At 39.6% G+C, this 27,685-nt stretch overlaps 1 protein-coding gene across 28 annotated transcripts in view; it reads right to left on the reverse strand.

Annotated features, from left to right (window-relative positions):
- Positions 1 to 27,685, reverse strand: part of KMT2C (lysine methyltransferase 2C) — a 284,827-nt gene that overhangs the window by 211,476 nt on the left and 45,666 nt on the right. The window lies entirely within an intron of this gene.

The raw sequence follows: 27,685 nt of genomic DNA on the forward strand, positions 1-27,685 counted from the left end.
GGGGGGCACTTGACGGGATGAGCACTGGGTGTTATGCTATATGTTGGCAAATCGAACTCCAATAAAAAGAATCCAAAAAAAAAAAAAAAAAAAAAGAACCACAATGAGATACCACCTCACATCAGTGAGAATGGTGAAAATTAACAAGACAGGAAACAACAAATGTTGGAGAGGATGTAGAGAAAGGGGAACCCTCTTGCCCTGTTGGTGGGAATGTGAACTGGTACAGCCACTCTGGAAAACTGTGTGGAGGTTCCTCAAAGAGTTAAAAATAGAACTGCCCTACGACCCAGCAATTGCACTCCTGGGGATTTACCCCAAAGATACAGATGCAGTGAGACAGCAGGACACCTGCACCCCATTTTTATGGCAGCAATGTCCACAACAGCCACTGTGGAAGAAGTCTCGGTGTCCATCGAAAGATGATGGATAAAGAAGATGTGGTCTATATATACAATGGAATATTAGCCATTAGAAAGGACGAATACCCACCATTTGCTTCAACGTATATAGAACTGGAGAGTGTGAAGTAAGTCAATCGGAGAAGGACAAATATTAAATGGTATCATTCATTTGGGTAATATAAAAAATAGTGAAAGGGAATAAAGGGGAAAGGAGAGAAAATGAGCAGGAAATATCAGTGAGGGTGACAGCACATGAGAGACTCCTAACTCTAGGAAACAAATAAGGGGTAGTGGAAGGGGAAGTGGGCGAGGGGTTGGGATGACTGGGTGATGGGCACTGAAGGGGGGCACTTGACGGGATGAGCACTGGGTGTTATGCTATATGTTGGCAAATAGAATTCCAATAAAAAAAATATACAAAAATAAGGAACACTAAAAAAGAAATGACAAAAGGCTATCAAGGGATTCCAGTTCTATGTAAGATGGAGGAATATATGCCAAACTTTTACTGCCACTGATTGCAACTATAAAACATGGATATAATGCATGGAACAACTATTTGAGTTTCCTGAAAAATATAGAACAGCAGGATGATTAAGAACAGACACCAGAATTCCAAGTACTGCCAAAGTACCGAGTTTACCCTCTTCACCTCTCCAGTATCCCCTGGCCTGAGATCAACAGACTGACACCCAGAAGTGAGTGCTAAGATGCAGAAAGAGTCTGACTGAGCTGACCCACAACCGGCCCACAGATGGGCCCACAGATGGACGTGATCCTAGTAAGTGTAACAAAGACTTTCAGGGCTGAGTTAAAGACCCCTGGCCAAGTTGCAGACTGACAACTTGGCACTGCACACAGAGTACAGACAAAAACATCACTGGGAAAGCTGTGAAAATTAAACTGAACTTACCACAGCCCACAAAAGCCTGGTTGAAACCTGTAGCCTTATGTACCCAGGCCAAGTGCCTGCTAAATCAAAAATATCAACATTCCCCATAAGGTGTTTTTAAAACCCACAGTCTTATAACTAAAGATTCAAAGCATTCAGAAAACAATTCAAAATTACTTGATACACAAAGAACTACAAAAATGTCAAATCACATGAAAAAATACAATGACTAAACGCCAATGATAAAATGACACAGAGGTTGGAATTATCTGATGAGCACTTTAAGGCAGCTATTATAAAATGTTCAAATGAAAAACATTTGAAAACTCTTAAGACAAAATTTAGAATAGATATCCAGAAAGAAAGAAAAGATACAAAAAAGAACCAAGTAGAAATTTTATAAATAAAAATTATAAAAACCAAAATAAATAATAAATCATTAGAAACAAATAAATGACAGGACTAAATTGAGAAAAATTAATAATTACACTAAATGTAAGTGGACTAGTTATTCCAATTAAAATACAGAAATTGGGTTCCCTGGGTGGCTCAGAAGTTTAGCACCTGCCTTTGGCCCGGGGCATGGTCCTGGAGTCCTGGGATCGAGTCCCACATCAGGGCTCCCTGTATGGAGCCTGCTTCTCCCTCTGCCTCTCTCTCTCTCTCTCTATGTCCCTCATGAATAAGTAAATAAAATATTTTTAAAAATAAAATAAAATAAAATACAGAGATTAGGGATCCCTGGGTGGCTCAGTGGTTTAGCCCCTGCCTTTGGCCCAGGGCGTGATCCTGGAGACCTGGGATCAAGTCCCACATCAGGCTCCCTGCATGGAGCCCGCTTCTCTCACTGCCTGTGTCTGTCTGTCTCTCTCTCATGAATAAATAAATCTTTAAAAATAAAATTAAATTAAAAAATACAGAGATTATCAGAATTGATTAATAAAACATGACCCAACTATATGCTATCTACATGAAACTCAATTCAAATGCAATGACATATTTAAGGAAACAGATATACCTATGCAACACTAATCTAAATTAAGTAGGAGTGGTTATCCTAATACTATAATAAAGCAGACTTCAAAACACACAAAAAAATTACCAGATGTGTCAACTATACTCAAATTTAAAAAAAATTTTTTAAGATACCAGGGATAAATAGGGACATCACATGTTAATAACTGGGTCAATTCACCAGTAACAAAAAATTCTGATTCTGAATGTGTATGTACTTAATAACCAAACTTCAAAATACATGGACACACACCCCCTCCATATATTACTGGGGCACCAGGCTGGCTAAGTTGGTAGAGCACGTGATGCTTGATCTCAGGGTGGGGGCAAGGGGACTGTTGTGAATTCTATCCTCATGTTGGAAGTAAAATTTACTTAAAAAACAGAAACAAAACAACAACAAAATGTTACTATATTATTCTCACTGAATCCTCTTAACTATCCTGCTGAACTAGGTATACTCTTCCCATTTTACAGATAATCAAATTCAAATTAAGAATGGTTACATAAGTTATTCAAAGTCACTTAACTGGCTGAAGTTAAAGAGCAGTAAGGGTGACATACTGGGGAGATCCATGAACTCCTCTGCTGAGGTCAATAAAACTACTGCTTCCTCCAAAACCTAACTAAAAACAATTTGTTGCGGGCAGCCCGCGTGGCTCAGTGGTTTGGCACCTGCCTTTGGCCTGGGGCGTGATCCTGGTAGACCCGGGATCAAGTCCCACGTCCGGCTCCCTCCATGGAGCCTGCTTCTCTCTCTCTCTCTCTCTCTCTCTCTCTCTGTCAAATAAGTAAATAAAATCTTTTTAAAAATAAATAAATAGGGATCCCTGGGTGGCGCAGCGGTTTGGCGCCTGCCTTTGGCCCAGGGCGTGATCCTGGAGACCCGGGATCGAATCCCACATCAGGCTCCCGGTGCATGGAGCCTGCTTCTCCCTCCGCCTGTGTCTCTGCCTCTCTCTCTCTCTCTCTCTGTGACTATCATAAATAAATAAGAAATTAAAAAATAAATAAATAAATAAATAAATAAATAAATAAATAAATAAATAAAATAAAATAAAAACAATTTGTTGCAAGTGGGGGTAGCTAGCTACCTAGGGCCAATGCCTATATTTATTACCAAAAGCCACAGTTTTAATTCAGAAGCCCACTACTCAGGCCTTCACACATCAAATGGGCAAGGAAAAGATCTTATAAGTCCCGAGTCCACCTCTCCTCTAAGTGTTTTAGGATTTCACTACACTGGCCTGGGACACATAAACCCACACACTCTCAAGTTAAAAGCAGGGACCTAAACAAATAATTGTACATCCATGTTCATACTAGTATTATTCCTTCTAGGACCTCACTCCATTAATTCTCCAACCTTACAGGATCTGCCAGTTCATCTACCCTACCAGCTTCTCACAGTCCAACTAAGAGGCAGAAGTAATGTAGCCGTTACAAGCATGCACTCTGGAGCCTGAATGCCTAGATTAAAAAGCTGACTATCAGCTATATGACCCTGTGCAACCTGATCAAACTCTATGCCTCAATTTCCTCATCTTTAAAATGGTAATAATAACACAACCCCACAGGACTGCTCCAAGAATTAAATGTAAAGCCCTTACAGGGGGATGGGTAAAATAAGTAAAGGGAATTAAGAGGTACAAACTTAGAACACCTGGGTGGTTCAGCGGCTGAGCATCTGTCTTCGGCTCAGGTTGTGATCTCAGGGTCCTAGGATCGAGGTCTGCATCAGGCTTCCTGCAGGGAGCCTGCTTCTCCCTCTGTCTGTCTCTGCCTCTCTGTCTCTCATGAATAAATAAACAAAATCTTAAAAAAAAAAAAAAAAGAGGCACAGACTTCCAGTTATAAAATAGATTAAGTCACAGATGAAAAGTACAGCGCAGGAAATACAGTCAATGACACTGTAATAACATTGAACGGTGACAGTAACTACACATACTGTAGTGAGCACTGCATAACATGTAGAATTGTCAAATCACTACACTGTGCACCTAAAACTAATAAAACATTGTATGTCAGCCATAATTCAGTAATTTTTAAAAAATGGTTTAATGTAAAATATTTACAATGCCAGTTACCTGATATACACTGATTGTTTGCTATCATCATCATGACCCTCTCCTGTTCCCCTTATCTTTATAACCTCCTTCTCCATCTTGGATCTCACGTCAGTAACTATAATCACTGTTACATATATCCTCAATAATTTCTGCCTTAATTTCCTTCTGCTATACTTGCCTGGCAAAAGTCAATCCTGAGGAACAAAAACATAACGGAGGCTAGTAGTTTAGCTGTGTAGTTCTAACCTCACACCTCAAGCAGCCACTCACTGCTGCCCAGCAATCTTTCTACTTTGGTCAGTTTACTCTCTATCACCTTATAGAATTGTTTCATACCCTTCCCTGTCTTCAAACATTTAAGACTCTCCATTCTTCACCCTTAGTTGATAGAATTTCAATGGCAAAACAGAAGTAGTAAGAAAAGAGTTCCGAATCCTCCTCCTACCAAATCTTCCAATTCTCCTGAATTCTTTTTCCATATACCCTACCTTCTCTCCTATTAAACACACTGTCTATGTTCCTGGCTAACACCTATCCCTCTACATGTGTTCTGGACAACATTCTCCTTTTCACAAACTTTCCATCTCTAGCTATTCTCTTCCTCTCCTGCTTGATCAGTTTTTCCTACTCTGAAAATCAGTCCCATCAGCATATAAAGTTACTGCAGTAACAATAATCTTTCAAAAAAAGAAAGCCGTCTCTGGACTCCACATCCCCTCCTAGCTACCATTCTACTTCTCTGCACCATCCTTATAACAAAATTCCTCGAAAAAGTTCTGTACCTTGTTCTCCACTTCAGCTCCACACCTCTCCAACTAAATGTCCTTTCCCACATTCCACTGCAATGTCTATTATCAGGGTCACTAATGAACAGGGTGACATACAACTGGGTTTGCCTGGACAGTCCCAGTTTAGGCCTGTCATCTGGCATAATGATTGTGTTCCTGTCACATCTGAAGACTTCCTGGTTTGGTCAATGACTCTACCAAGGACTTACAGCTCGCCAACTCCAATGGGCAATTTTCAATCTGTCAGATGCTCATGATACAAGGGATCATTTTCTCCTTGGCTTCTTGGACAAAACACTCTCCTGATTCTTCTACCACGTTGGCTGCTTCATCTCATTTTCTTTTCTAGTTCTTTGAACCAGGAAAAATAGAGTGTCCAGGGCTCAGTCATTGAACCTCTTCTCTATATGCAATAGGCTCATTCCCTCAGTAATTCACCCAGTCCCTTTACATATGTGCTGACAATCCCCAAATTCCTTGATCCCCCTAACCTCTCCACTGAATTACAGCTAATATTTGTCTACTCAACAACTCCACTTGGAATCAAACAAGCATATCAAAGTTTACATGTAAAAAAAACAAATTTCATACCTTGGTATACCTCCAAAATTTGATCTTTTTCCAGTTTTCCCATCTCAATAAAGAGCAGCACCAATCATCCACATAGCTCAGTTCCATACCTTCGGTTCCTCTCTCATTTCCCATATGTCTTTATCAGCAAATCCTGTCAGCTCTACCTTCAGAATATATTCCAAATATAGCCCAGGTGGCTCAGCAGTTTAGCACAGCCTTCAGCCCAGGGCGTGATCCTGGAGTCTGGGGAAGAGTCCCACCATCAGGCTCCCCGCAGGAAGCCTGCTTCTCCCTCTGCCTGTGTCTCTGCCTCTCTCTTTGTGTCTCTAATAAAAGGATATATTTCAAATATAAATCTTTTCACTATTAGACTAACAGCCTAGAGTTATCATCATTTTTCTTGTTACTATTTAATTGGGAATTATAAATTAACCTTTACTGAGCATTTAGTAAGAGGCACTGTTCTATTACCATCTTTATTCTACACACGAATCATATGAAGCTCAGAAAAGGAATATGCCCAAATTCAAGAGGCCTATCTCCTTAACCAACATTCTTAGCCATTGGCTCTACTGCAATTCATGGCCTCCCTGTTTTCTCGGTGGTCTAGAGGCTTCCCAGACAATTCTCAAGTTTGTTCTTTTCACTGCTGCACTCCCAACACCTAACAGCACCAGACATAATACAGGCACTGAATACATGTTTTGTTGAGTGAATACAAAGGTTTTAGAATTCTAATAACTAGAATTGAGATAATTACCTAACCATTCTAAAGATAAGCAAGTTATAGTTCTGCCTCCTGCTGAACAGAAAAGTTTCATATGGAGTCAAACTTTAAAAGAAAGCTGTATTACACAATACTGAATATTGTGTCATCAAGAAAAATAAAAAGAAATAAAGTTTTTTTTTTTTATTTTTATTTATTTATGATAGTCACAGAGAGAGAGAGAGAGAGAGAGGCAGAGACATAGGCAGAGGGAGAAGCAGGCTTCATGCACCGGGAGCCCGACGTGGGATTCAATCCCGGGTCTCCAGGATCGCGCCCTGGGCCAAAGGCAGGCGCCAAACCGCTGCGCCACCCAGGAATCCCAAGAAATAAAGTTTTAATATCACTCAGGAATAAACAAAACTGTTATTGTTGGCATATACCATCACCAGCATCTACTTAAATATGAATTACAAACAAAAAGCAGACTGAGACCTAAAATACAGAGAACAAACTGATGGTCACCAGAGGAGACGCAAATGAAGAACTGAGCTAAATGGATACAGGGGAGAGAGGGAGACACAGCTTCCAGTTATGGGATGAATAAGTCACAGGCATAAAAGGCACAGCACAGCATAAGGAACATGGTCAATGATACTATAATAGCAATGTAATTGGACAAATGGTAGTCACACTTGTGAATGCAGCATGATGTATAAACTTACCAAATTAATAACTGTACACCTGAAACTATGTAACACTGTGTGTCAACTATAGTAGAGAGAGAGAGAGAGAGAATGGGGCACCTGGGCATCAGACTCTTGGTTTCAGCTCAGGTCAAGATCTCAGGGTCTTGATACTGAGTCCTGAGTCCAGACTGGCACTCAGCAGAGAGACTGCTTGAGGATCCTCTTCCTCCCTCTCCCCCTGACGCCACCAGCATGCTCTCTCTAAAATTCATAAATATTTTAAAAAGAGAGAAAATATGGAATAAATATGCAAGTTAATCAACTAAGCTAAGAGTTCTAGAAGCCTGTCAGATCAACATAGAACACCTAACACAATAACCTTCTCATAATACATCATGCTGAACAAACAGCAACAATAATATATTTAAATGCAAACAAATGACCTGAAACGAGTTACAATAATTAAGTTTCTAAGAATAATTTTAATGAGAAGCTTAACTCAAGAACATAAAGTATAACTTTACTCAAGAACATAAAGAAAACCAGAAAGAAACCAAAATTGAAATATAAAGCTAATAGAAAACAAGACCAGAAACACAAACAACCAATTCAGAGACAAAAATGAACGGACCTATAAAATATGACAATGTTCAATCTGTGACCAAGTAATCAGAGAAATCAAACAGTGAAACAAAAAATGAAAACTACCGATAATATTCAGTAATAGTGGGAATACAGCAGAGACAATTCATACATGACAGCTGGCAAGGATGGAAATGCAACCGCATAACAATGGAAGGCAATTTAGCAGTATCTATTAAAATATAAAATATACACACCATTTTATCGATCTCATGCCTAGAAACCTATATTACTTCATGTGTATATCGAGATAACACACATAGATACATGTATGGATGTTCACTATAGTACAAACAACATAAAAACTGGTCAGAGGGAACAAAATATGCTCTATCCATTCAATAGCTTTCCATCTGGGATCCCTGGGTGGCGCAGCGATTTGGCGCCTGCCTTTGGCCCAGGGCGCGATCCTGGAGACCTGGGATCGAATCCCACATCAGGCTTCCGGTGCATGGAGCCTGCTTCTCCCTCTGCCTGTGTCTCTGCCTCTCTCTCTGTGTGTGTGACTATCATAAATAAATAAAAAATTAAAAAAAAAAATGGCTTTCCATCTCTAACAGTCATTAAAACAGTGAGACAGATCTATCTGTGCTAATTTAGAAAAATCTCTATGACACAGTCTCGTGAGAAAAAGTACATAACAAAAAAATAAAAATAAAAAGTACCTAACAGAATAATACAATTCTGTGTTTTATAAGTATAAACAAATGCATAAATATGAATGTTTTATGTGTGTACACTTGTATATGTGTGTGCACATACAAACAACCAGCAAAGTATCTAGAATATGCACCCTCTAACGATGATCTCCTCTGAGGCCTGGAGGAAAACTGTAAGCCAAGGAAGGACCTTTCATTTTTTACCCCTCATGAGTTTTTATAAAGAATAGACCTTCATCTACAATTTAAGAAACGGGGGTGAAGTTAAAAGATGTTTTTTCTTGGGAACCACTGGGAAAGTGTTTTATCTTCTATGCCTAGTAATTCAGGGGTTATTTTCTTATCCTACTCTCTATATACAGCAAACCTCCCAAAATCAGACAGCACTCATCTAATGATACTTCTCGAGTCCTATGTAAACATAAAGAAACAGTTTATGGTGTCTGGGGTTGTTTATAATGATAGTTAGAAATGCCACTGTGGGGGGATCCCTGGGTGGCTCAGCAGTTTAGCGCCTGCCTTCGGCCCAGGGTGTGATCCTGGAGTCCTGGAATCGAGTCCCATGTTAGGCTCCCTGCATGGAGCCTGCTTCTCCCTCTGCCTGTGTCTCTACTTCTCTCTCTGTGTGTCTTTCATGAATAAATAAATAAAATATTTTTAAATATTAAAAAAAAAGAAATGCCACTGTGACCAAAGCCTGTGGCCTAACTTTCAATCCCTAATACTTCTAATCATTACTGAGTCCATATAATGCAAAAAACTACCCTGAAACTAAATCTGTTCCCACTATTATTTGAAGTATAAGATGCAAAAAAATTCTTGTGACTATTTTCTTCAGTAATTTGACGTATGTCTTAGTATATGCATATACATACACAATAAAAATCAAGTCACAATATTACTATTCTATGGTCAAAGTATAATTTGACCTTTATGCCTCCTAAAATATGTCACATGTGGGATATTAAGTAATTTATCTTAAATTATTATGAATACAGTAATATTTTTATAGGAGAAAAATGAAATTCTCAATAGAAAAAGAATATGACCAGCAACTGAAAAAGAGAATGAAACGGTATTTAAACATGAGACATTCAACCTCACAATTTTAAAAATGGAAATTAAAGGAGATATCATTTTACTTACCAAATTAGCAAAGAGTGAGAGAACACCTTCAGCTGAGCAATTGCAGGAAAACACAATGAGGAGTGTAAATTAGACAACCACACCAAAAATATCCTAAATACAGAGCACAGAATACAGCTCTGATTTAGTCTTTTTTTTTTTTAAGATTTTATTTTATTCATGAGAGACACAGAGAGAGAGACAGAGACATATAGGCAGAGGGAGAAGCGGACTCCCTGAGGGGAGCCCCATGCGGAACTCGATCCCACAACCCTGAGATCACAACGTGAGCCAAAGGCAGATGCTCAACCACTGAGCCACCCAGGTGTCCCTCTGATTTAGTCTTGTGTCAAAAAGGTTTCAGAGAAAATCTTCTGAGAATTATAAAGACTAAAACACTATGCAAGTAACTACCAAGGCAAATTTACATAGCAAAAAGGAATTAAAGCTAACACAGAGAAAAATCAAGAGTAACCATATTCCCATTAAATAGCCAGTAATCATCACAGCAGCTCAAAATTAGCATAATCAGTTAAAATGGCATCACTCCTCCTACATAATCAATGTGAGATCTTTCTATCGGGTATACTTATAACTGATAGTTACATACAACAGTGTCTACATGTGTAACTGTTTAGCTGGGTTTAGGTTGGTTTTACAAAGACTAGAACATTTGGAGTGAAGAATGTATCATAATTATCATAAATAAAAATAAAACTTCCTAAGGAATACCTAAAAGATAATCACTTTTTGCTGTTGTTTATTTTACCATTTTACAATGAAAAAGTTTCATTTTACAATGAAAAATCCATACAAAATTTCCCATTGATAGAAACTGTGTAGTATGAGCATTTGTTAAGAATGACAGTTCCTGGGACACCTGGGTGGCAAGGTAGCTGAGTATCTGCCTTCCGCTCAGGGTGTAATCCTAGGATTCAGGATCAAGTTCTGCATCGGGCTCCCTGCAAGGAGCCTGCTTCTCTCTCTGCCTATGTCTCTGCCAATCTCTCTCTCTCTCTCTCTCTCTCTCTCTCTCTCTCTCTGTGTCTCTCATGAATAAATAAATAAATCTTAAAAAAAAAAAGAATGACAGTTCAAAAAATTTAAAAAACAAAAACACAAGAAATCCATTGAAAAATTCAATTTTTCAGAAGGCCCTTGAATTAAAAATGACAAACTTTAAAATTAACATCTACTTTGCCTGAAATTTCCTTTTAAAGAGATCTTCTTGGTGTGAGGGATATATGGAAACTGTACTTTCTGTGAAATTCTAGAACACTAAAACTGCCCTAAAATATTAAATCTATTTTTTAAAAAGTATTAACCGATTTTTATTTTTTTCATTAACCCATTTTTTTATATCTTCTTGTGTTCCAAATAAACTATTTTCAAAACCATGTTTTGTGGTGAAATATACAAAGACAGGATAAAAAAAAAGTACTAAAATTATTGTGAGGAAGGGGAAATATATTTACAAAGGGTCAAAAATCAAAACCACCAAATTTCTCAACAGAAATACTGTAAGTAGAAAACAACTCAAAAACAAACATGGAGGGATCCCTAGGTGGCGCAGCGGTTTAGCGTCTGCCTTTGGCCCAGGGCGCGATCCTGGAGACCCGGGATCGAATCCCACATCAGGCTCCCTGCATGGAGCCTGCTTCTCCCTCTGCCTGTGTCTCTGCCTCTCTCTCTCTCTCTCTCTGTGACTATCATAGATAAATAAAAATTAAAAAAAAAAAAAACATGGAGAGGATAGAAAATAAGTATAAATAATAAGTATAAAATAAGATGGTAAAGATAAATCCAGGTACATATTAATAATTATAAAACATGGAAATGAACTAAACTCTTCAGCAGACATACATTACCAAACTAGATTTATGAGCAAATTAGTTTTGAGCTATGAAAACATCTTAAACAAAGGCAAAGAGCAACTGAAAAATAAAGACGAGAAAAAGATGGAAAAGGTGATGAATCTCACAGACAACAAGAAAAATGAAATCTGAAACAATATTAAGATATTTCTCATCTATGCACTGGAAATGCTTTACATCTAATCATACCAAGAGCTGGTAAGAAACTAAGGCAACAACCTAAAAAAAAGAAAAAAGAAAAAAAGAAAAGAAAAGAAAAAGAAAAAAGAAACTAAGGCAACAGGGACAGTTAGACTCTAATTAATAGGAATGTGAACTGGTATAATTGTTCTGAAAAGCATTCAGTATCACCCAGGAAAGTTGACCTCTTCACATACCTTAGATGCACTGATATGGTTTGTAACTACAATTAAGAAAAGAAATACATTTTAAATTGTGACCAAGTATATACACAAAGTACTATAAAGATAGTAAAACTATCTTTCAAAGAAGAGAGCAAGTTTTTAGAAAAACATGAGACTTTTGTACCTTCAGAAGATGCCAACTAATTTCCTCAAGTTTCAGAAAGAATAAAAACTTTCCCAGAAGGAAAGAGATGAATGAGGGAATGGTGAAGAACAAAGAGTGAACTTGTTACTATTTCTAAACAAAACTGACTTCATGAAAGACGATGACCATCAGGCCTGATACATGGGGTAACAGTAAGGACTCACATGATGGACAACAAGAGCATGTCGTGTATGTCAGAATGCAGGGTGATCAGAGTAAACCATTTTAAAGTTGTTGCTGCTCAGGAGTAAGGTGAATTGTTGAATTTTGGTGAATGTTACATTTTAGATAAATATTTATGCTAATATTTCTAGGGTAGACACAAAAACAATATAGATATTTACATTTATAGATATTACCATTTACAATGGTGAATGTTACATTTTAGATAAATATTTATGCTAATATTTCTAGGGTAGACACAAAAACAATATAGATAGAATGTCTAACTACCAAAGGGGAAATGTGAACATGAGATGAAATATGGGGGGGAATCTCAATGCAGAAGTGAAACCCTCTCTCTCTCTCTCTCTCTCTCTCTCTCTCTCTCTCTCTCTCTGTCTCTCACGAATAAATAAATAAAATCTTAAAAAAAAAAAAAAGAAACATGGTTTTCAGAAACTATAAAAAGAACCAAGAAAATGTTAAACACAAACTTTAGTTATTACTTTAGAGAGAAAGAAGTGGTGTGATCATGGAAGGGCATTTTAGGGAACTTCAAAAATATTCTATTTCTTAAACTAAAGGTAGGCACACAAAAATGTTATTCTTTAAACAGCATATAATTATATGTAAAATTATGTATGCAAGAAAGGAATATGAAAGTTCACAATTTAAAAAGTTAACTTAAGGGGTGCCCAGGTGGATCAGTCAGTTAAGCCTCAGGGTCTTGGTTTCGACTCAGGTCATGATCTCAGGGTTGTGAGATTGAGACCATGTAGGGCTCCATGCTCAGCAGAGTCTGCTTGAGATTCTCTCCCTCTCTCTTTGCCCCTACCCGGACTCATACACTCATTCTCTCTAAAATAAAAAATAAATCTTTAAAAAAAAAAAAAAAAGTTGGGGCACCTGGGTGGTTCAGTCAGTTAAACGTCGACTTAGGTCATGATTCTGGAATTCAGTGATCAAGCCCCACATTGGGCTCCCTGCTCAGCAGGGAGTCTGCTTCTCCCTCTCCTTCTGCCCACCCCCCCTCATGCCGCTTCTCATGCACTCTCATATGCACATGCTTGTGCACACGTGCTCTCTCTCCCTCTCAAATAAGCTCTTAAAAATCCTTGCCTACACATCTTCTCTTCTCTCAAGCCCTATCCAACTTAGTACCATTAATTATGTCCTATCTTGACATCTTTTATAGATGCCTTTCATTATCATTTAAACTGCGATTTGTTAATTAACTATTCAAGCAATGATTTATTTATATAGATATTTTTTTTTAACTTTTTTACTTTTTGTTTCGTATCTGGACTGTAAGCTCTCTAAGGCAGACATACTTCTTTTGAGCTTTTTACCCTGCCCAGAAACTGCAAGAAACTTTCTTTGTATAAAGTAGATATTTAGATATTCATTTTTTATACCCAATTCTAGATTTACATCTGCACATTCACCTATTTACTTGCCAGTCACATGTTCCTTAACCAGTTAATACGAAGCAATAATTATGAATCATGCTACACAATTAACAAACTCAAGTTTCAGTATTCACTCTGAAACAAATATTTTCTTCAGTATATTAAGTCAGAAATCCTGGTTTTGGGGGGAACTGCATCTTACTTTTTCTGTGCCCTATTTTTTCTTTTTTTCTTTTTAAGATTTATTTATTTGAGACAGAAATGACAGCATACAAGCAGGGGAAGCAGCAGAGGGAGAGGGAGAAGCAGACTCCCTCCTGAGCAGGGAACCCAAGGCAGGGCTGAATCCCAGGACTCGGGGATCATGACCTAAGCCAAAGACAGATGCCTCACTGACTGAGCCACCCAGGCAGTCCCTATGCTCTATTTTCAACTTCAGTAAAATAAGGATATGTGTTCTTATTTCCTTTAAAAACTTAGTAAGGAATCAAATAAAATATATAAAAGTTGTCCAGCTTCCCCTCTTCAAAGAAAACTCTCCTGAACTCTTTCATAGCCTAGCTTCCAAAAAAGAATCCATACTCTGCTTTCCTCCTCTTCACCCCCAATCCAGCCCTCATAACACCAATGAGACTTCTTTCAAGGCCAGCTTTGAGCAGTTTGTAACTTCCATCTTGCCATTCTTTCAGTTGAACCAGTTTTCCCAAAACATTTTGCAGAAGTCATGTAAACAAATACCTATATACATACTGAAATATTTATTGATAATTTGAAATCTACAACTTGTTTCAAAATAACCAGGGGAAGGGACAACACAGATGAAACATGACAGATTGACCAAAAGGAGATAACTGCTAAACCATTAAAACTAAGTGATAGGAACACGAAGGTTCAATAAAAACTCTCTACTTTTATATACATTTAAAATTCCAAAATAAAAAGTTTTAGAAATACTAATTTACTACTTGATCATAACTGTATGGACTGAAAGTGTATCTAAAAAGCAGAGCTTGGGACACCTGGGTGGCTCGGCCGTTAAGTGTCTGCCTTCAGCCCAGAGTATGATTCTGGAGTCTAGGGATTGAGTCCCACACATCAGGCTCCCTACTGCAGGGAGCCTACTTCTCTCTCTCCACCTGTGTCTCTGCCTGAATGAATGAATGAATGAATGAATGAATGAATGAATAAATAAATAAATAAATAAATAAATAAATAAATAAAAAACAGAGCTTGCTCAACATATTACCCCATGAACGAATGAACTACAACACCCTAGGCAAGACATCCAGCTTTTACTTCTATCAATACACAGCACATAACAACAACTTGTATCTATCTGCTGGAGATACAAGTCTGAATAAGAGACATTCATCAAACTTAAGGAATGTGTACATGGGACAAAAAACAACAGGATGTCACAAGTACAAAGAAATCAAACAGATTGGTTGAGAGGAGAAACATCACTATATGATTAGTAAAGACTGCACCAGGACGGCCGCATAGGACCTCAGACCAGAAATCAGCAAAGAAGGAAAATGGGAGGAGAGGAGAGCAAAGTGATTCAAGCAGCAAGAACGGCGTGAGTATCGCAGAGGCAAGGCTGAAATTCAGCCATGTTCAGAAGAGAACAAGTAAGTGTTGGACACGTAAAACAGACCCAGGATAGGTGAAGGATCTTAATTTTAAGCCAAGACATTTGAATAAAATTCAGCAGAGAGGCTCTGCAAGTTTTACAGAAAAAAAAAAAAAAGTTATCAGAACCAATTATACATTGGGAAAAAGAACCTCATCACTTTAATAATCCAGATCAGAAAATGAGATCTCACAGAAGTGCTGCTGGATGGACACCTCGTCTGCTCTTCGGTAGCTTCAACAGTCACTCACCAAGTTTTGTTCTATTTTGCATTCAGAGCTAAAATCCGGTTATTCATTTATTCAACAAATATTTGAGTTCTGGTCCTGCGCTGGGCTATTTTAGGCATGTCAGTAACTTCTGTCTAGTAGTCCTGGCAGTATATTCTAGAACAGTGGTTCTCAACTTGGCAAGGGAGAAGAGAATGTTTTCTGCTCCCTACCCCAGGACAACTGGCCATGTCCAGACACATCCAATGAGTCCAGCAGTTACGTGCTGCTAAACATCCCTCAATCACAGCACAGCCCACCACAGTCCGGAATTAGGCACCCCACATGTCAACAGTGTCAAGAAAAGGAAACTCTGCTGCAGAGAAACACATTCCACTCCCTCTTCCTAGACAACCGTGTAATGTACGTTACTTCCCATCTTCTATTTCTATTCTAAAATAAAGGCCTTATGATACCTTAAGAAATGCACAACATCATTTTAATAATTTGGCAAGTGGAACCAAATATACCAAGAATCTTGAGATTTGGCTTAAAAAAATTTATAAGCTACATTTATTTTACATTAACTTTTAGAAATAAAATTATCTTCCTCTCCTGACATCCACTGTTCTCAAAAACTTAAGCTAAAAGCTCTGAGTAATGTTTGATTCTTCCTTTTCCTTTTGTGTCCCTACAGCAGTTAATCACCACATTCCTCACTTCTTTCCATGTAATGCCTCATATCTCAACTTTCTATTCCCAGTGCCATCAGCTCAAATACTTTACTGTTTTCCCTAGAGCTCTTGGTGTATCTGTCTCCCTCCCTTTCCTCCTCCCTCGCTCCCTTCCAAGCTACCCTACTCACTAGAGCACATTTTTCACCTGCTCAAAATTCCATAAGATTGCCTACAACATACCAAACAAGAACCTAATTCCTTTTTTTTTTTTTAAATATTTATGATAGTCACACAGAGAGAGAGAGAGAGAGAGAGAGAGAGGAGAGAGGCAGAGACACAGGCAGAGGGAGAAGCAGGCTCCATGCAGGGAGCCCGACGTGGGGCTCGATCCGGGGTCTCCAGGATCACACCCTGGGTCGAAGGAGGCGCTAAACCGCTGAGCCACCGGGGCTGCCCTTTCTAAATTTTTCTACATATGTACACATACATACATAATTTGTGCATCAAAAATATATACTAGTAAGTGTATGTAAACCCAAAAATAGGACAAAATATCTTCATTTTGTTAATATTTATATTTTAGCTGTATGAAAAATTATGGATACAATAAACATTTCTAAGCCCGATTTATAGTTTTTTTAAGATTTTATTTATTTATTCATGAGAATACACAGAGGAGAGAGAGAGAGAGAGAGAGGTAGAGACACAGGCAGAGAGAGAAGTAGGCTCCATGCAGAGAGCCTGGCATGGGACTCGATCCCGGGTCTCCAGGATCACGCCCTGGGCTAAAAGCGGCGCTAAACCGCTGAGCCACCCAAGCAGCCCTACGGTTTTTTTTCTTTAACAGACAACATTTTTTTTTTTTTGAGATTTTATTTATTTGAGTAAGAGAGAGGGCACAAGCAGGAGGGACAGAGGGAGAGGGAAAAGCAGACTCTTCACTGAGCAGGGAGCCCAATGTAGGACTTGATCCCAGGACGCTGGGATCATGATCTGAGCCAATAGCAGACACTTAACCAAATCAGCCACCCAGGTGCCCCTAAGACCTATCTATAGTCAAACTATAATCCAAAATCTAAAAAACTAGGTTTAATGTATCTGTGAGAAAAGTATTTTCATCAGTAAGAAGGTTAATTAAATATATCCCTACAGTTCAAAAATCACACAGTATCATCAGCTACATTAGGCATTCTCACTCTGACATAGGCTAGGTGGCTAATCGATCAGAACCTCTAGGGAAAGAATCTGGTGATGTAAGACCAAGTTCTCCTTGGAGAAGAGGCCTGGAAAGCCTGGGAGGGAGGGACTAAGTGACACATCCAATGGAGACTGGTTTGTGTGTGTTGGGCCCAAAGCACAAACGTGGATGAGAATGTGTCATCAGACCAGAAAGGCAATATGAGGCATGAGTTCCAGAGGCCGAATTCTTAGGTTCAATGTCTCCTCTGCCTCTTACCAGAAGCGTAACCTTGAGCAAGTCACTTAACTTCCCCTGTGTGTTTGCTCTCCTATACAATGGGGACAATGGCATGCCAAAAGCAGAGCCTGCCACTGCTGCAGTTAAGGCCCCTATTACCATCATCACCCCCATGAGGATGACAGGAAGCACTGTGCTTCTTCTGATGTGCTAGGATGCAGCAGTGCTTCTCAACCACCAACCACTTTCTTAGGCTACTTTCTCTCCTTGTCAGTGGCCCACACTCAGAAAAGAACCTAAGCCAGGACTCTAGGAGGAGGTCTGAGACTGGGGGATAGGGGGATGTGCGTTGGAGGAGGGAAGTGGGGGGAGGGGCAGGAGAAGGGAGTAATATCAAGAAAGAAAACCAAATCTATATAAGCAGTTCATGAGTCACTCGCCACAGTGATCTTCATAAAACGTGTTTCTTACATCATTCACCTGGACAAAAATTTTTCACTGTCTCTCCATGGACTTTGGAGTTCAATCAAAACTATTCCTTAAACTGACTTAAAATCCATACTACCTGTGCAGCCTCATCTCTTTTTTTAAAGATTTTATTTATTTAAAGACACAGGCTGAGGGAGAAGCAGGCTCCATGCTCCCGGGTCTCCAGGATCACGCCCTGGGCCAAAGGCGGCACTAAACTGCTAAGCCACCCGGGCTGCCCTCATCTCTTGACTCCCTTCCGCAAACACACTCAGCTTCTAGCCATACTGAATTTCCTCAGTTAAAAACTCACTTCTCAGCCTTTGCATGTGCTGCTTCCTCTGCCTGGAAAGTAATTTTTACCTCCTCCAAAAGAAGCAAACTGCTATTCCACCTGCAAAACACAGCTTTAAAAAAAAAAAAAAAAAAAAAACAGCTCAAGATCAACTCCAGGGCCCTTTTCTGACCTTCACAAGTTAAGTGCCTCTGCTGTGTGTCCCCCACTATGTATAGAGCACTATCTCTACCTCTTTTTAGGGTCCTTGACCTAATTCCAATGGGGGGGGGGGGTTACCAAGCAATTCTCGATGCTAGAAGGGTATTTCTACACACACACATACACTCTCTCTCTCACTTCAGATGCCAGTAAACAAGTCCCAGGCTGTTACCTATGCTTCTGGCCAATTAGCTACACCCTGAAAGTTCCAATGAGGGCAGCCCGGGTAGCTCAATGGTTTAGCACCGCCTTCAGCCCAGAGCCTGATCCTGGAGACCTGGAATGGAGTCTCACCTTGGGCTCCCTGCATGGAGCCTGCTTCTCCCTCTGCCTGTGTCTCTGCCTCTCTCTCACTCTCTCTCTCATGAATAAATAAAATCTTCATTTTTTTTTTAAATAAAATCTTAAAAAAAAAAAGTTCCAATGATCTCCTCCTTAGGTTTTGATTAATTTGTTAAAGCAACTCACAGAACTCAGGGAAACACATGTTTACCACTTTATTAAAGTATATAATAAAGGATACAAATAAACAGCCACATTAAGAGATACACAGGCAAGAACCTGGAGAAAGGAGCTTCTGTCCTCATGGAGCTTGGGGCCTGGCTCGGTGGCATGTGGAAGCATTCTGGTTCCCCAAACATGGAAGTTTCCCAGCCCCCCCTGCCCAAAGCAGGCCCAAAGGCCTAAAAGTTATCGTCTTGGGTTTTTATGAAGTCCTCATTACATAGTCATGATTGACTAAGTCAGTGACCATTGGCTGATTCAGCCTCCAGCCTCTCCCCTCCTCTCCTTTTAGGGGGGAGGTGGGGGCGGGGGAGGGCACATACTGAAAGTTCCAACCCTCTACTCATATGGTCCTTCTAGCAACCAGCCCCCACCCTTGGGTGGAATCCAAAAGTCACCTTCATTAGTAACAAGACACCCTTGGGACACCTGGGTGGCTCAGAGTTAAGTGTCTGCCTCCGGCCCAGAGAGTGATTCTGGGGTTCTGGGATCGAGTCCCACATCAGGCTCCTTGCAGGGAGCTTGCTTCTCTCTCTGCCTATGTCCATGTGTTGGTTATTGTTTAAAAGAGGTAAAGTGGGGTACCTAGGTGGCTCAGTCAGGTAAGTGTCTCTCTTTGGCTCAGGTCATGATCCCATCGGGCTCCCTGCTCAGCGGGGAGTTTCTTTTTTTTTTTTTTTTAATTAATTTATTTGTTCATTGAGAGAGAGAGAGAGAGAGAGAGAGGGAGAGAGGCAGAGACACAGGTAGAGGGAGAGGGAGAAGCAGGCTCCATGCCAGGAGCCCGACATGGGACTCAATCCCGGGTCTCCAGGATCACACCCTAGGCTGCAGGCGGTGTTAAACCGCTGCGCCACGGGGGCTGCCCTCAGCGGGGAGTTTCTATGTAACATATCTTATGTCAACATTCCAGGACAAATGGACTATCATGTAAACTTTGTCCCGCTTACAAGATGAATGAAAATCAAGAAAGATTAAAAATCTAGGGGTTAGGGATCCCTGGGTGGCTCAATGATTTAGCGCCTGCCTTTGGCCCAGGGCGCGATCCGGAAGTCCCAGGATCGAGTCCCACGTCAAGCTCCCAGCATGGAGCCTGCTTCTCCCCTCCTCCTGTGTCTCTGCCTCTCTCTATGTCTATCATAAATAAATAAATAAATAAATCTTCTTTAAAAAAAAAATCTGGGGGATCCCTGGGTGGCACAGCGGTTTAGCGCCTGCCTTTGGCCCAGGGCACGATCCTGGAGACCCGGGATCGAATCCCACGTCAGGCTCTTTGCATGGAGCCTGCTTCTCCCTCTGCCTGTGTCTCTGCCCCTCTCTCTCTCTCTCTCTGCATCTCTATGAATAAATAAATAAGTAATCTTTTTAAAAAAAAAGAGAGAGAGAGAGAGAAAAGAAAGAAAGAAACAGGACAAACTCAAGCTGTGCAAGGGGACCAACACCAGATGGGAAAAGTAAAAGCAGGATCACGAAACTGAAATGCACACACCAGGACAGGAGATAGCCAAGCAGGCAATTCTGCCTCACGCAGTTAAGGAAAAGTGGATGTTCGTCATCTACATTCGGTCAAACTGACATGGGCCCCAGAGTGGGTATGGAATTCACTCGTTTACAACTCCACGAGAAATAGCAATCTGAGAACAGCAGAGGGAAGCAGCAAGGACAAGGGAGAACCCTTTGCCTCTGTCCCTCTTCCTGTTCATGATCTCAAATAAATAAATAAATAAATAAAAATCTTTAAAGGGTACTTAGGGGTTCATTACACCATTTTGTACATATTTGTACATGGGCAAACTTTCTGAAAAAAAATTTTTTTAAAGACAGGTAGAAAGGGAAAAGAAGTGACCATAAGTCTACTGAACAAGGAAAGTGCAGGCAAAGAAAAAATGATCACAGATGGAAGTAACAGCAATTTGAAAGAAATTATTTTAGCACAAAGCTCTTTGTTAAAGAAAAGACACCAAGAGAGGAAAGAATCAGGACCCAGTAGAGGGCAGAAGGTTAACCCAACTGTGTGTGCAAGCGTTAACAGCACAGACCCTCAGTGAACACTGCCTGAGTTCAAATTCTGGCTCCATTACTCAGTCTGTGCCTCTGTTTCCTCAGATCTTAACAAAAAAAAAAAAGGACAACAGTCTCCACTTCTGAGGACTTTTATAAAATGAATAAATACAGCTGTCCTAAAACAGTATTTCACAGAAGCTTGCAGTAAATGTTCACTGTCCCCTGCCTCATCACCAACCTCCCCACTGTACAGATGGAAACACAAACCCCCAAAAGGTGAAGTAACTTGCTTCACAACCACCTCACAACCATCTCCTAGACTAAGTACACTTAGAGCAGACTGGCTGGCTGGCTACCAAACACATTTCCCTTTCCTGCAGGACCTGTGGCTAGACTACCATTTCCCAACTTCCCTTCTATGTATCTGACTTCCAGACAATGAAATGTGGGCAAAGTGACTGGAGACCTATTCACCAGTCCGAGGCCCTGCCCCCCGAATCTACCCACACTCCATCTCTCTACCATCTGCCAGGTGGATAGCAATGCCCAGGGCAATCTGGGAAGTGATGAAGACAGCAGAGGACAGTTTAGCGTAGAGTCCCAGCAAAATAAACTGTTACTGTCTTAAATCCCTGAGATTTCAGAGTTTATCTGTTATGGCAGCTGACATAACTTCAATTAACATACTTTATATGGACCCATCACAACAAGCATTACTCTTCATTTTACAGACAAGAAAAGTGAAGCTGGGAAAGGGTCATGGTCACACAATTATTAAGTGATGCATCCAGGATTTGAACTAGCCCTGGCTTAATACAGAGCTCAGGCTCCTAACTGTCCTAAGACCAGAAAGTGGCACCAGGATTTCTAATTTACAAAAGATACACTTAGTACATAATTTTGTTATTTATTCCTAGAACACTCACATTAATCTCTTAGAAGAGTAATGACAGAACACTGTTACCTTACCTTAAAGCAGAAAACATAAATAGTCTCCCAAAAGCTTACGTGTGGTTTTTGCAACAGAGAAGAAACACATCGGACTAAGATATTTTAAAATTACCATGTACGTTAAAGAGACCACACTTTCTTATCCTTGCAAATAGTCTATGATAGTACAAATTTTAAGATTTTAATCCAACTTTTCCCACTTGATTCTACCTGACCCATCCCTACTTACTGATAATTATGTAACACGATTTTATAACGTTAATTTTTAAATAGGACTTAATAAACAGAAAAATCACTTTACTTCAATCATCACTGAACTGGATCATTAATCAAGATGTGTCTACAAAAGGTGTACAAGAGGAAAAGAAATTATATGACAGTGCTTACAGCATAATTCACCTACATCCATTTTTTTCTACATACATACATTTCTTGTCTCCAAATGAAAAATACCTAAAAAGAAATAAAAGAAAGTTTCTAGCGATTACCTCTGAGGAGTAGAACTCAGCCCATGATTTATACCTTTTGTTAGAATTTGAATTTCTGATGAACACATATACTTCTAGAGTAAGAAATACTTTAAAAAAAGATATATCTATGATTTACAGTAATGTAAAGTTATTGAATTCCCAAAATCCCAAATCACCATGATATGTAGTGAAACACATAGGTTGGGGGGAAAAAACTATAGCCCTTTATAATGAATATAACATTTGTTCAATTTCACTCATATATATGGATATATGTGTTTACACATCTATAGTAAATCTATTTTAAAACATTTTAATAAAAAATAAATAAAAATAAAACATGTTAATAGAAAAAAGTGTAGCCCTTCATTACGAATATATCATTTGATCAATTTCACTTATGTGGACATATATATATGTAGACATGTATATATACATCTATAAGCAAATCTTTTTTTTTTTTTTTTTTTTTTTAAGTGAGCTCTATGCCCAATGTGGGGCTTGAACTCATGAGCCTGAGATCAGGAGTTGCATGCTCTACCAACTAAACCAGCCAGGCACCCCAAGTAAATCTATTTTAAATCCTTTAGGTATACACAAACACACACACACACACATAATAATAAGTAAGTATATTCTAATCAGGAGATTCTGACGACAGTTAACCAAGCATATTCCTTTTTATGAAATTTTGTTCTAACTTGAAGAGTATCTGGGGTTATATCAGGAAAAACAATATGTTAGAATTTTAAAAAGAGTTCTCTTTTGGGGTCCTGATAATGTTTTGGAGATTATTTTAGTCTTTAGGCTTTCTTCAAATGTTTCAGACCCTTCAAATAGAAAAGAGTGATTCAGAATCAAATCTCATTTGCCAAGGACCTCACTGCATCCTAAGCACTGTTGTAGATTAATGTAAAACTGCATCACATTCATCAAGAGTATTTAAGAAGAGCCCAGGGTTATTATTCTTGTAATTAAAATGTGTTAGGATAATTGTTCTTTAATCTAGAATTTTATGCAACTGTATAATAGTGAGACAGGAAATAAATTACTTTATCTGTGTTGATGGAATTGGGGAGGGGGGAGACTATGGTAAAGATAATCCAAAATAGCAAGCATTCAAAGTAAATTCTATTTGGCTTTAAAATATCTTTTTTAACCCCTTCATTTAAGAATGAGAAATTTCCTGATAGTTTGAGAATTCTAAATCAAAATATGTCTTGGGACGCCTGGGTGGCTCAGCAGTTGAGTGCCTGCCTTTGGCCCAGGGGGTGATCCTGGGGTCCCGGCATCAAGTCCCACATTGGACTCCCTGCATAGAGCCTGCTTCTCTCTCTGCCTATGTCTCTGCCTCTCTCTGTCTCTCATGAATAAACAAATAAAATCTTTTTTTTTTAAATATGTCTAAAAATAAAGCCACACTAGAAAAAAATGACTCTGCAAAAAGTACAAATTATATGTTTGTTTTTTCCTCCCGAACAAAAGGTCTCACATACTTATTACTTGAACAAATCTACCAGTGTGGAAGAATACTATCAGAGAAAAATAATTTCCCCAATAAAACATGTGTATTATTCAGGTGGTAGTGATGTTTACGATAGAATAATGAGCACGTGACCTTCAGACAGCATAAAACAAGTGTGCGCCATCTGATGTGCTGTCCCTTATAGACCCAGCTTGGTTCTTCTCCAATGCCTCATCTTGGAGTGGTACTCGAACTTATTACTAGTTTTCATCCAAATCCACTGGGCAATGGGATGATTCTGCTTTGTTTCTTAGCCAGGAATCTCTTGATCCTAAAAGTCTAGTGAGAAGACATGGCCAGGAACAATCAACCGCACACACCACAACAGCAGAGAAAAGGAGAGCACTACAATACTTTCTTTTTTTTTTTAAGATTTTATTTATTTCTTCATGAGAGACAGAGAGAGAGAGAGAGAGAGAGAGAGAGGCAGAGACACAGGCAGAGGGAGAAGCAGGCTCCACACAGGGAGCCTGATGTAGGACTTGATTCCAGGACTCCAGGATCACGACCTGGGTTGAATGCAGGTGCTAAACCACTGAGCCACCCAGGCACCCCTACAATGTTTATCTTTAACATCACTGTCCCCTCTCCTAAATCTAAAATAAGCCACAGGCTTACCTACCTATCTCTAAATGTCCATACTTCCTGGGGTGCCTGAGTGGCTCAGCTGGTTGTGTCTGCCTTTGGCTCAGGTCATGATCCCAGGGTCCTGGGACTGAGCCCCTGCTCAGTGGAGAGTCAGCGGAGAGTCAGCTTCTCTCTCTGCCTCTCCTCTGGTTTGTGTCCTCTATCTCATTCAATCACACTCTCTCTCAAATAAATAAAACCTTTAAAAAATAAATGTACATAATTTCTTAATTCCTTCCTTCCTCTCTAGACACCATATACTTTACGTTGAGAGCCAAGGTTTTTTACGAAGTCTCACTGGTCATTTATGCCTACACTTCCTCATTAATTTACCAACAAACTTTCTGCAATCTGGTTAACAAACCCACTAATTCATGGATATTAGACAGCCTGTCAAATCTATCAGACCCTCAGTAGGCTGTCCTGCTCTTCCCCCACACCTATCTCTAGAACTGACACTACATGACACATGATCTCTCAGCCTCCCCTTTACGCGGACTCCTGACTCTCCAGGCCACACCCACCAAACACATATCAAAACACCCAGTGACCATCTCCACCTTCAGATCCTAAACTGAATCTGTCATTATCTACTGTTGACCCAATTTGTTCTTTCAACTGAGAAACTAATCATTTCGGTTTCCTCCTCTTCCTAAATACCTCCTAGTAATCCTACTTCTAAAACTTCTTCTCAATCTGGTCTCTTCCTCATCCACAAAACTACTTCAGGTACTCACTCCTCTCACACCTGCCAATACCAATACTTCCAATCTCCCTCTGTTTATCCCGGTACTAATGCCACACAGACATTTTGAAAATGCTGATGTGCTGGACTCTCCTTTTTTCTTTTTTTTCCATCTTTCAGTGGTTACATACTCCAAGCCTCAGAGGCAGAAATACACACCTCTTACAACAGCAGGAAAGATCCTTGATGCTGCAACCTCTGCCCCCAACTTAGCCTTGGTTGCCTTCACTCCTCTATGTTACACTTAACCTTTTACTTCCCCCTCAAAATTCCGTAACTTCACATGTGCTATTATTCCTTCTGCCTAAAATACATTTCGAGCAGTCCTCACAAGCTTAGTTGAAGGGTCACCCCTCCCAGGAAAGTTTCCCAAAAGCCTCAGGGAGCAACAAGCTTGTCCCTGCAGTACTCAGACACATCTCCAAATGCATTTCTACTCCTGCCCCTTCACTCAATTCTTTAATTTCTGGGCATGGATCTCATCTTATTCTGCATACAAATCTTCCTTAACTTACGGGTGACATTTGGATAAACACACCATGAGCTGAACATATTTTAAGTCAAAAATGCATTTAATACCACTAACTTACCAAACATCATGGCTTAGCCTGACCTACCTTAAACACACTCAAAACACTTACATTAGCTTATAGTTGGGCAAAATCATCTAATAACAAAGCCTATTACAATAAAGTGCTGAGGGATGCCTGGGTGGCTCAGTGGCTGAATGTCTGCTTTAGGTTCAGAGTGTGATCCCGGGGTCCTGGGATCGAGTTCGGCATCGGGCTCCCTGTGAGAAGCCTGCTTCTCCCTCTGCCTATGTCTCTGCCTCTCTCTGTGTGTCTCATGAATAAATAAATAAAACATTTTTTAAAAAACAATAAAGTGTTGAATATCTCATGTAATGTATTAAATATGGAACTAAAAATGAAAAGCAGAAGGGAGATATGGATACAAAATGGAGGTCAGTGTTATTCATGCTCCTGATCACACAGCTGATCGGTGCTGTAGCCTGCTATCATTTCCCAGCATCACCTGAAAGTATCACAGACCACATATCACCAGACTGGGAAAAGATTCAAATTCAAAATTCAAAGTATGCTTTCTATTGAATACTTATTGCTTTTGCACCACCATAAAGCTAAAAACTCCTAAGTGGAACCATTGTAAATGGAATCATCATAAGTCAAACCATCAAAGTCAAGGACATCTGTGCTTCCAGTGCCTAGCAAACACAGTACCTCACAAAGTGGTTGGTACTAATTACCAAATAAATAAATTCATAGATTGACACACACACATAAAAAGTTTTGTATATCAAGTACTTAAGACAAATACAAAATTAGTCAATTTATACTGAACAGGCTTTAAAAATTGGTATATATACAACGGCATATACAAACACACCCACCCTTAAATAGATCATCACGTTGGTTCCATATAACAAGTTTAGTTTCCCAACCTAATACAACCCTACAGTAATTTTTTGCTGCTATGTGTACTGCTCACACTGAGATAAAAGAAACTAATTATCCACAAATTAACATACCCACACATTCAGGACAGGAAATCTTCCTGGAAAAATATAAATAAAAGTTACTCGTGGTTTGTGGCGTTAAGAGGCTGAACTGCCCACTTTCTCCAAATTCTTATGTTTAAGTCTTAATCCCTAGCACCTTAGAAAGGGACTATATTTGGAGACAGGGCCTTTAAGGAGGTAATGAAGTTAAATGGGGTTGTTAAATTGAGCCATAATCCCAAATGACCGGTATCCTTAGAAGGTTAGGACAGAGGCACACGCAGAGGGAGGACACAGAGGGAAGGCAACCATCTGCAAGCCAAGGAGAGTGGCCTCAGGAAAAAAGTAACCTGCTGGTACCTTGTATCTTGGCCTTCCAGCCTCCAGACTGTGAGAAAGTAAGGTCCTGCTATTTAAGTCACCCAGTCTGTGATATTTTGTTATGACCACCAAAGCTAAGAAAGGTGACTTCTAGGTTATCATGTTTAAATATCTTTAAAAAGATTTTAATTAGGGCAGCCCGGGTGGCTCGGTGGTTTAGCACAGTCTTCAGCCCAGGGCGTGATCCTGGAGACCCGGGATCGAGTCCCGCATTGGGCTCCCTGTATGGAGCCTGCTTCTGCCTCTGCCTGTGCCTCTACCTCTCTCTCTCTCTCTCTCTCTCTCTCTCTCTGTGTGTGTGTGTTTCTCATGAATAAATAAATAAAATCTTAAAGAAAAAAAAAAAGGATTTTAATTAACTAATTCCCTGATCACATACATTGAATTTTTTTTAAGTCAACAAGAATTACATGAACAGTGGGATTATGGACATTTTCATCTTCTATTTTCTGTTGGTCTATATTTTAAAACCTAACAAAGGGCACCTGAGCGGCACAGTGGGTT

This window comes from Vulpes vulpes, chromosome 7 (assembly GCF_048418805.1).
Source record: "Vulpes vulpes isolate BD-2025 chromosome 7, VulVul3, whole genome shotgun sequence".
Taxonomy (NCBI): Eukaryota; Metazoa; Chordata; class Mammalia; order Carnivora; family Canidae; genus Vulpes; species Vulpes vulpes.